Raw genomic sequence first — 8265 nt, forward strand, 5'->3', positions numbered from 1 at the left:
AAACCTCCTATCAGTCTCAAGATGCACGGAGTGGGGACATAGCTTCACTTTCGAGAGAGGAAACAGCTGCATGAAACACCAGAAGGGAACTCGGGTAAAACTAACACAAGAAAATAATTTGTTTTACTTACCCTTCCGCGTTCTAGAATTCAAGATGAGTTCCAACAGCGTGAAACTTGACAGTGCAAGGAAGTGGCACAGACGATTGGGTCATTTGAATCAAGCGGATGTGGTCAGGAATGCACCAGAGACAGTGGGGGAACTCGATGATGTATGCAATGTGTGTGCATTGGCCAAGATCACAAAGACTCCAGTACCAAGAGTGGCAGAGACCCAAGCAGAAGAGAAGCTGGAGAGGGTGTTCACAGACGTGATGGGACCTTTCAGAGTAGAGTCACTGTCAGGGTTCCGGTTCTGCATAGTGTTTGCAGACCAATACACGAAGTTTGTGTTTGTGGACTTGCTTAAGGCAAAGAGTGAAGCACTGGCCAGCCTGAAGAAATTTGTTCTCAGTGTGGGGACGCCCAAGAAGCTGAGGCAAGACAATGCGAAGGAGTTTCTCTCAGAGCAGTTCGAGACGTACTGCTTAGATGCAGGCATTCTACAGGAGAAGACCATACCAGAGACGCCACAACAGAATGGGTTAGCTGAGAGGTGCAACAGGACACTGCTGGAGATGGCAAGATGTTTGCTCATTGACTCAGGACTTCCAAAGATGATGTGGGGAGCAGCAATTCTTCACGCAGCAGGGATCAGAAACTTGGTTGTGAGATGAGGAGAAGAAATATGCCCAGCAGAGCTGATGAGAGGTATAAAACCTAAGCTTTCAATTAGTAAATTATCTATTTTTGGTTGCACAGTCTTCATGGGGAAGAGGGACAGAGAAGACAGCAAACTTGAACCCAAGGCACTGGAAGGAAAGTTTGTGGGTTACACTGAAGGAGAAAACGGATACCTGGTGTACATACCCAACACACGCAAGGTGATGGCAGTTCGAGATGTGATCATCAAGGAGTCTGAAGTGGGCTCAATCCCTGACAACAAAGAAACGGCGGACCTACTAGATGATGGGTCGGAACTGGGAATCTGCCACCCAGATGATGGTCATCAAGACGATGACAACAGAGAACGACAGGACACATCTACTGCAATAAAGGAGGAGTGGCATGACGCAGGGAGCGTGAATACTCAAGAAACAACACTGAGACAAGAGGCCTCGGATGTTGGAGAAACAGCACTAGATGAAGAATCTACTGCAACAAGAGGGAGTCACAGAGACTCAGATTCACTGGAAGACAGTGACACAGAAGACTTCTCACAGTTAGAGACAGTTGGCTTCAATGAAGATGCACTGGAACACGCGGACAGAGCGGAGCCCAGACGAAGGACACGAGCAAGGAATGTTCTGAAATTTTTTGGAGAAGTCAGGACCCATCTTGCTGTGACTGAGGGCGACTATGTGAACCCAAAACAGTCTACGAAGCCAAGCAAGGTGACGATTGGGACCAGTGGCACCGGGCAATGAAGGACGAGGTCAAGGCACTCCAAGACAACGAGACTTGGAACCTAGTGAGACCACCCACAGACAGGGACGTCATACCGGGCAAATGGGTTTACAAAGTGAAATTGGGACCCAGTGGTCAAGTGGACAAATACAAAGCGCGCTATGTGGCGAAAGGCTTCAAACAAGTGGAAGGACTGGACTACTTTGAGACTTTTGCGCCTACCTGTAAGCCAGAGACATTCAGGATTCTACTTCAGCTATCAGCGAAGCAAGGCCATGTGATGCACCAATTTGATGTCAAGACTGCTTTCCTGCACTCACCAATCGAGGAAGAAGTGTATCTGGAACAGCCACAGGAGTTTGTAAAACGCGGATCAGATGGGGAGAAGTTAGTATGTCGACTAAATAAATCAATTTATGGTTTGAAACAGGCTGCTAACAACTGGTACAAAGAGCTGGCAAACTTCCTACTGAGACAGGGGTTCACCAGAAGCAGGAACGATCACTGCTTGTTCGCAAGATCAGAAGCAGAGGATCACACCTTCATCTTGGTCTGGGTTGACGACATCATAGTAGCATCAAGAAGTATGACAGTGGTCTCTGATGTCAAGAAGGCACTAGAAGCAACCTTTCACATGGAAGACAGAGGGAGACTACACTGGTTTCTGGGTCTAAGAATCAGACGAGAAGAGGGCAAAGTCACAGTCGACCAAGAACGCTACATAGAAACAATGCTTGAGCGGTTTCAAATGGATCAATGCAAACCCTCAAGAACTCCAGCTGATTTGAATTTGAAACTTCAGACAGCACAGAACGGAGACGAAGAAGTGGACCAGAGGATCTACAGAAGCTTGGTTGGATCGCTTCTGTATCTGGCCAAACAGACGAGGCCAGACATCATGTTCACAGTCAACATTCTGTCCAGACACATGAATGCAACTACCAATCAACACTGGATGTGCGGAAAACGACTTCTGCGATATCTTCAAGGTTCAAAAGGTTTAAAACTTACTTACACAAAAGAGGCTATTTATGATTTAGTGGGGGAAAGTGATGCAGACTGGTCTGGAGACGTGAACGACAGAAAATCAACAACGGGCTATTACTTCAAGCTCAACGGACGTGGCGCAGCACTCAGCTGGGGTGTCAAGAAGCAGGCCACAGTTGCTCTTTCTTCATCAGAAGCAGAATATCAGGGCATGGCAGCAGCAGTTCAGGAAGCACTCTACCTGAAACAACTTCTAGAGGATTTTGGCATCCAACAGAAACGTCCAATAGCAATTGGAGAAGACAACCAAAGTTGTATCAGACTCTGCCAAAACCCAGTCATGCACAAAAGGAGCAAGCACATCGAAACAAAGTTTCACTTCATCCGGGACAAAACGGAGGATGGGACTATTTCAATTCATTACGTTCCTACAGACAAAATGGCAGCGGACATCTTCACAAAGTCCTTACCCGTTTCGAAAGTGGAAACATTCAGAGCAGTTTTGATGGGAACAGACTCTACGCAATCAGCTCAAGTCTGAGTGGGGGTGTTAGAATTTCGATCAAACTATAGTCTTAAACTTAGTGAGAATTAGAAAGAAAGTTTGACTTACCAGATTAGAAAGACAAGCAATTTGATTTTGATCAAAGAAATTTTATAAATGAATCGTCAAGAAATGGTGCTGAGAATCAATATTCGGTTCAAATTGGTGAATCTAGATAACTATTATTAGAGTTAGATTAATTGATGTAAAATCTTCCCAGCATGTATTAATTGATGATGATATCTCCGGAAGTGTGAATGAATTCTCAGAAAAGTGCAAATGCATTCCATTTATGGTTCCCTTTGCGACTGATTTGCAGAAGCAAACCATATTGGGTAACCTTTGCGACCCCCACTATAAATCACGGTGCTAAGATTAGTTTTGTATCTTGACTTTTTCACACTGATAATGGGTATATATACAGCTGATTTTTGAGTCCTTTTTCATCCCCAAATTCAAATCACCATCTTGATCTAATAATCAGATCTCTCCTGTAAATCTCTAAATTCTACTGTAAAATATCATTTTGTTATTCTCTCATTTTTGAGAAATTAATTCTTTTACTTAGTTAAAAACGCTTTTTATTCCGCTTGCGAAAGTCCATAACCCAACAAACATAATTTTGTCTAATTTTCTCATTTTCCGGACCCATTTTTGGCTTTCCAAAACTTGGCTTTATAATTGCTAATTGTCGGACAATATTGGAATTGTACTTTGCCAAAATTCGGATGTATATTTGCAAGCCTTGAACAAGACGTGTTCTAGACACTGACAATTGTAAAAAAAATGACTTGATCATAACTTTGATTCAATACTGAAAATTGACTTGCACTCAGACTTGCCCAAAAATGAAAGCTACTCGGCGGGAGGTAGAGTTGCTTATCAGCCATTCCAATTAGATGATAATTGTGCCAATGGAATAAGCACACACTGTTCGCATCGGCGAATTAATCACCTTTAATTTACAGAACTACATGATTTTTGTGACTGTTAATGACACCCGAGGTTGAGAATTCCGTCGGATTTAAACATAAGAAATCGTCGGTTTTCGTCGCTTTTACTTCGCCGAAACCGATTAAAGCCCTTACGTTTTTTACTCGTTTTGATCGGTTTTCGTTGGTACTTAAACGTAAGAAGCATCGGTTTTCGTCGGTTTCAAAACTTAAAAAAGCGTCGGTTATCATCGGTTTCAATACGTGAGAAGTGTCGGTTTCGTCGGTTTAAAGGGAACGAAGCGTCGGTTTTTGTCGGTTCCAAACGTACGAAAAATCGGTTTTTGGCATAAATTGATCGACTTCCGAGATTTTCCAGTATGATATGTTTTTTACCCTCCTCTTTTTTAATTCCGGGCTTGGGACCGGCAGTGGCGGAGTTACATAAAAAAACTTTAGGAGATTTGAGCAGAGCACTGGGTAGAAAAACATGGCTCAAAACGCTCTCTCCAAAAACTGACAGAAACTGACAAAAACCGTCAAAAACCAACACTTCTTACAAGTAAAAACGATGAAACCGACAAAAGCCGACGAAAAACGACGCTTCGTTATCGTCGGTCTTTCTCAACACGGGACTCCACACCCACATGTTCAAATATACTGTTTATATTGACTTCATAAGAAAAAAAAACTTATAAAATATTATTAAAACTACTCCTCTTCTGCCTTTTGATTTTGCGCTTTTTCGGATTACTTTAAAGAACTGATTTTCCAAAACTTTCTTTCAATGAAATTTTTGTGACTAAAATCATTTACAGGAGCCATGAAATGAAGCTATATTTTTGCAAATTTTTGCATTATGGTGTCAACTCAGGAACAGCTTCCAACAAGGAGGCTCGGTAATGTGCGCTTGCACATGATGTTTCGACAGCGCTCAACCACATCTTTGACTTTATTGTCCGCTAAATGAGGAAAAAATGACGTTCAAAGTTCACAATTTGCTCCAAAAGAGTACTATATTAATTTTTTTTAAATGTTTAAAACTCAAACCACGAGTTAAATAATTCCATGTTAGAGGACCAATGAGTCTGCGAGTTCTGCCATTAATAAGACTGCAAGACAAGACAAACAGCAAAATCATATATAAACGACAAGCATTAATTACGACCAAAATTCGATGTCTGTTTTTAAAAATAAATACTTAATAGCAAAGTCCAAAAAACATCAGATAAAACCTAAACTAACCAAATTAACTTGTACTTCATAAGAAAAAATACAGAACCTGTCCTTAATTAATACTAGGTATCAAGTAGAGAAAAATAAAATGGTCGCGTTATAAAATTAGCATGTATTTTTTGAAAAAGAACTAGGTTCAAAGTCATGAACAAGATTAACTAACAACTGAATATAATAACTAGGTTCGTTTAAACCTCAGTAGGAAGCGGCTAAGACTTTTTATGATCCAAAATATGCCATAAGACTACAAGAAGATTAATTCCGAAAAAAACTTAATTTATTGTTGCGGGAAAGCGTTGTTAACAACATAACCCGTGCACTTAAACTTTAGATGCATTCGATTGCGCCTGTTTTCTGCAACTATAATGTCATATGTGACGCTTCATTATTGAGAATAGGTAAAAATGGATAAATAACATCAAAAAGATGCAAAGTTAGAAAAACAATTATATTTTTTGAAAACAATTCATTTCGAAGTCATCAAAACCAACAGTTAAAAATTGAAACGGTTCTATTATTCTACAAAAAGCGATTGAGACTTGTCATTATCCGCGAGACTACAAAAAGAACAACAAATAAAAAAAATTACCAGAAAATAGAGTTGAAGCCGTTAAAATCCTAAGCTATTCACTAAAAGATCTTAAAATGTCCAATTGCAGCTTACTGCTACAGAAATGAGGCTAGAGGCGTGGTGTCCTGAATGAAACTGGAAAATCAGGTTCAGGAAAGGACAAAAAATTCCAAAGCGAAAAATTTTTTCAAAACAATTAACTTCAATGTGTCCTGTAAAACATGAGCTATCAACTAAAATTCTTGAAAAGTTTCAAGTATATTCCCATAAAAAGCCATCGTCATTGAGAACTATCATTATCCAGAGTATGTCAGAAATCTACGAAAACACGACTAATACATAATAAAAATTTTAAAAAAACATGCAAGAAAACGGTGTCGAGGCCGTTCAAAAACCATATATTCACTAAGAACATTAGATACGTTCAAATAAGCGTCCGTTTAGCACCAATAATCTGATATGCGACCTTTCATTAATGAGACTTGATAATAAGTAGACAAAAAAATTAGCAAAGTAAGAGAATACCATTAAATTTTTTGAAAACAATTAAACTCGAAATTATCAAAACCAATTTTTTATTATAATAATTTAATTAAATTGGTTACCTATGCCTTAGTGCTTGAGAACTGTCTTTATCCAGAATATGCCATTCGACTACACAAAGAACAAAAACAAAGAAAAAACCTAACTAATTTTGTATCGAAGCCGTTAAAATCAAAATTTTTTCAATCAATACTTTTGAAAAAGACCAATTGCAGCTGCATACAATCAATGGTGTGATTTCTGAACTGTCATTCATTAGTTTAGGTAACAAAAGAGACAAAAGATCAAAAAAGCAAAAACATAAAATACGTTTGTTTGTTTTTTAAAACAATTTATTTCAAAGCCATGAAAACGATTAGCTGTCAACTGAGATATTAAAAAATATCTTTATGCCTTCATAAGAAGCCATTAGGACATGTCATTTTATGGAAAGTGCCATACCATACGTCTACGAAAAGATCGAACGAGAAATAAAAACCAGGTCCAAAATTCATATAAATTTTGCAAGAAAATTTTGCCGAAGCCGTTAAAACGATAATCTATTCACTAATATCATCAGATAATTGCCATAATTGTGATAGACCTTTCAATAATGTCATTACGTGAAAAGACACAAAAAGAACCAAATGTATTCAAAAAAGAACCGAAAAGAACCAAAAATACTCAAAGTATTCCAATGTCCAGAAATCATCAATTTTTTTAAAACTCGCAGTATCAAGGCCAAAAAGCATTATAAAAACGTAAAACTGCAGTTATCTCCAGAATTTATGTCAATGGAAACAACATTTCGTTGCTGAGAATACGCTACAAATTGGTTGATAAAAATACCATTTAAAAGTGAAAAGCTAATAATTTCATTTTTAATTTTGGAAAACCGGCAAAAGTTTTTTCATAAGACTATCGCAGGACGAATTCTTGGAGTTTCCACAGATTCACCGATTGTGGCAGCATTTTTGTCTGCATGTACCATAAATTTATACAAAGTGGTCTAAATATGCTTATTTTCGCCATATTTGATGAAAGAATGGACGGATTTAAAAAGAATCTATGCCACAGTTTCAGCCAAAAACTTCAGCAAACAATTCAGCAATACTTTTAAATCTTTAAAGCTGAAACCAACTGTTTTTAAAATTGTAACATAATTTCAGCAAAAATGACAACATTTTTCTGCAAAAAAACGGAAAATCGGAACAAAAACAGTCATTCAAGGAAATCAGTCAATTATTCACACGAGTTTAAACCTCGATAACTTCGTGTAGAAAACGTTTTTCAAAAAATCTTTCTAATGGTACCACTCACAACTCTCTACGACGAATATATCGATCGGCCAAGATTAATTGAACTGAAAAAACCAATTTCAGTATATCTTTCCTCCCCCCCCCCCCCCCCCCCAAGTTTTTATTTGTGTCTAGGAAATAAGCCCCCCTCACGGAATAAAACAACTCCTATTTTAAATAGAATAAACCCACAGACAAAACCCCATTTTAAAATTGATTTTCGGTCCTTATAATATTTTCGGTTGTGATAGTTTCATGTCAAATTATACAGGCCGCAAAGAAGTGGCCGCTGCCCGCAAGGCATTACTAAACACGATAAATGCGCGGCTCTTGAATAGTTAAGTGTGGGTTTATTTCCCTGGGAGTTTGTTTCGATGGGGGTGCCCGGTTTGACCAAACTTACTTACTTTATGGTCCATTTTATGGTCAGTAGGATATCGTATATGGTCCGTATTATGATTGGCAAGGTACCATATATGGTCCGTTTTATGATTAGTAAATTAGTAAGATACCATATATGGTCCTTTTTATGATGAGTAAGATACCATATATGGTCCGTTTTATGATGAGTAAGATACCATATATGGTCCTTTTTATGATGAGTAAGATACCATATATGGTCCGTTTTATGATGAGTAAGATACCATATATGGTCTGTTTTATGATGAGT

This window comes from Convolutriloba macropyga, chromosome 3, assembly GCF_964194025.1.
Source record: "Convolutriloba macropyga chromosome 3, txConMacr16.3, whole genome shotgun sequence".
NCBI classification, from domain to species: Eukaryota; Metazoa; Xenacoelomorpha; order Acoela; family Convolutidae; genus Convolutriloba; species Convolutriloba macropyga.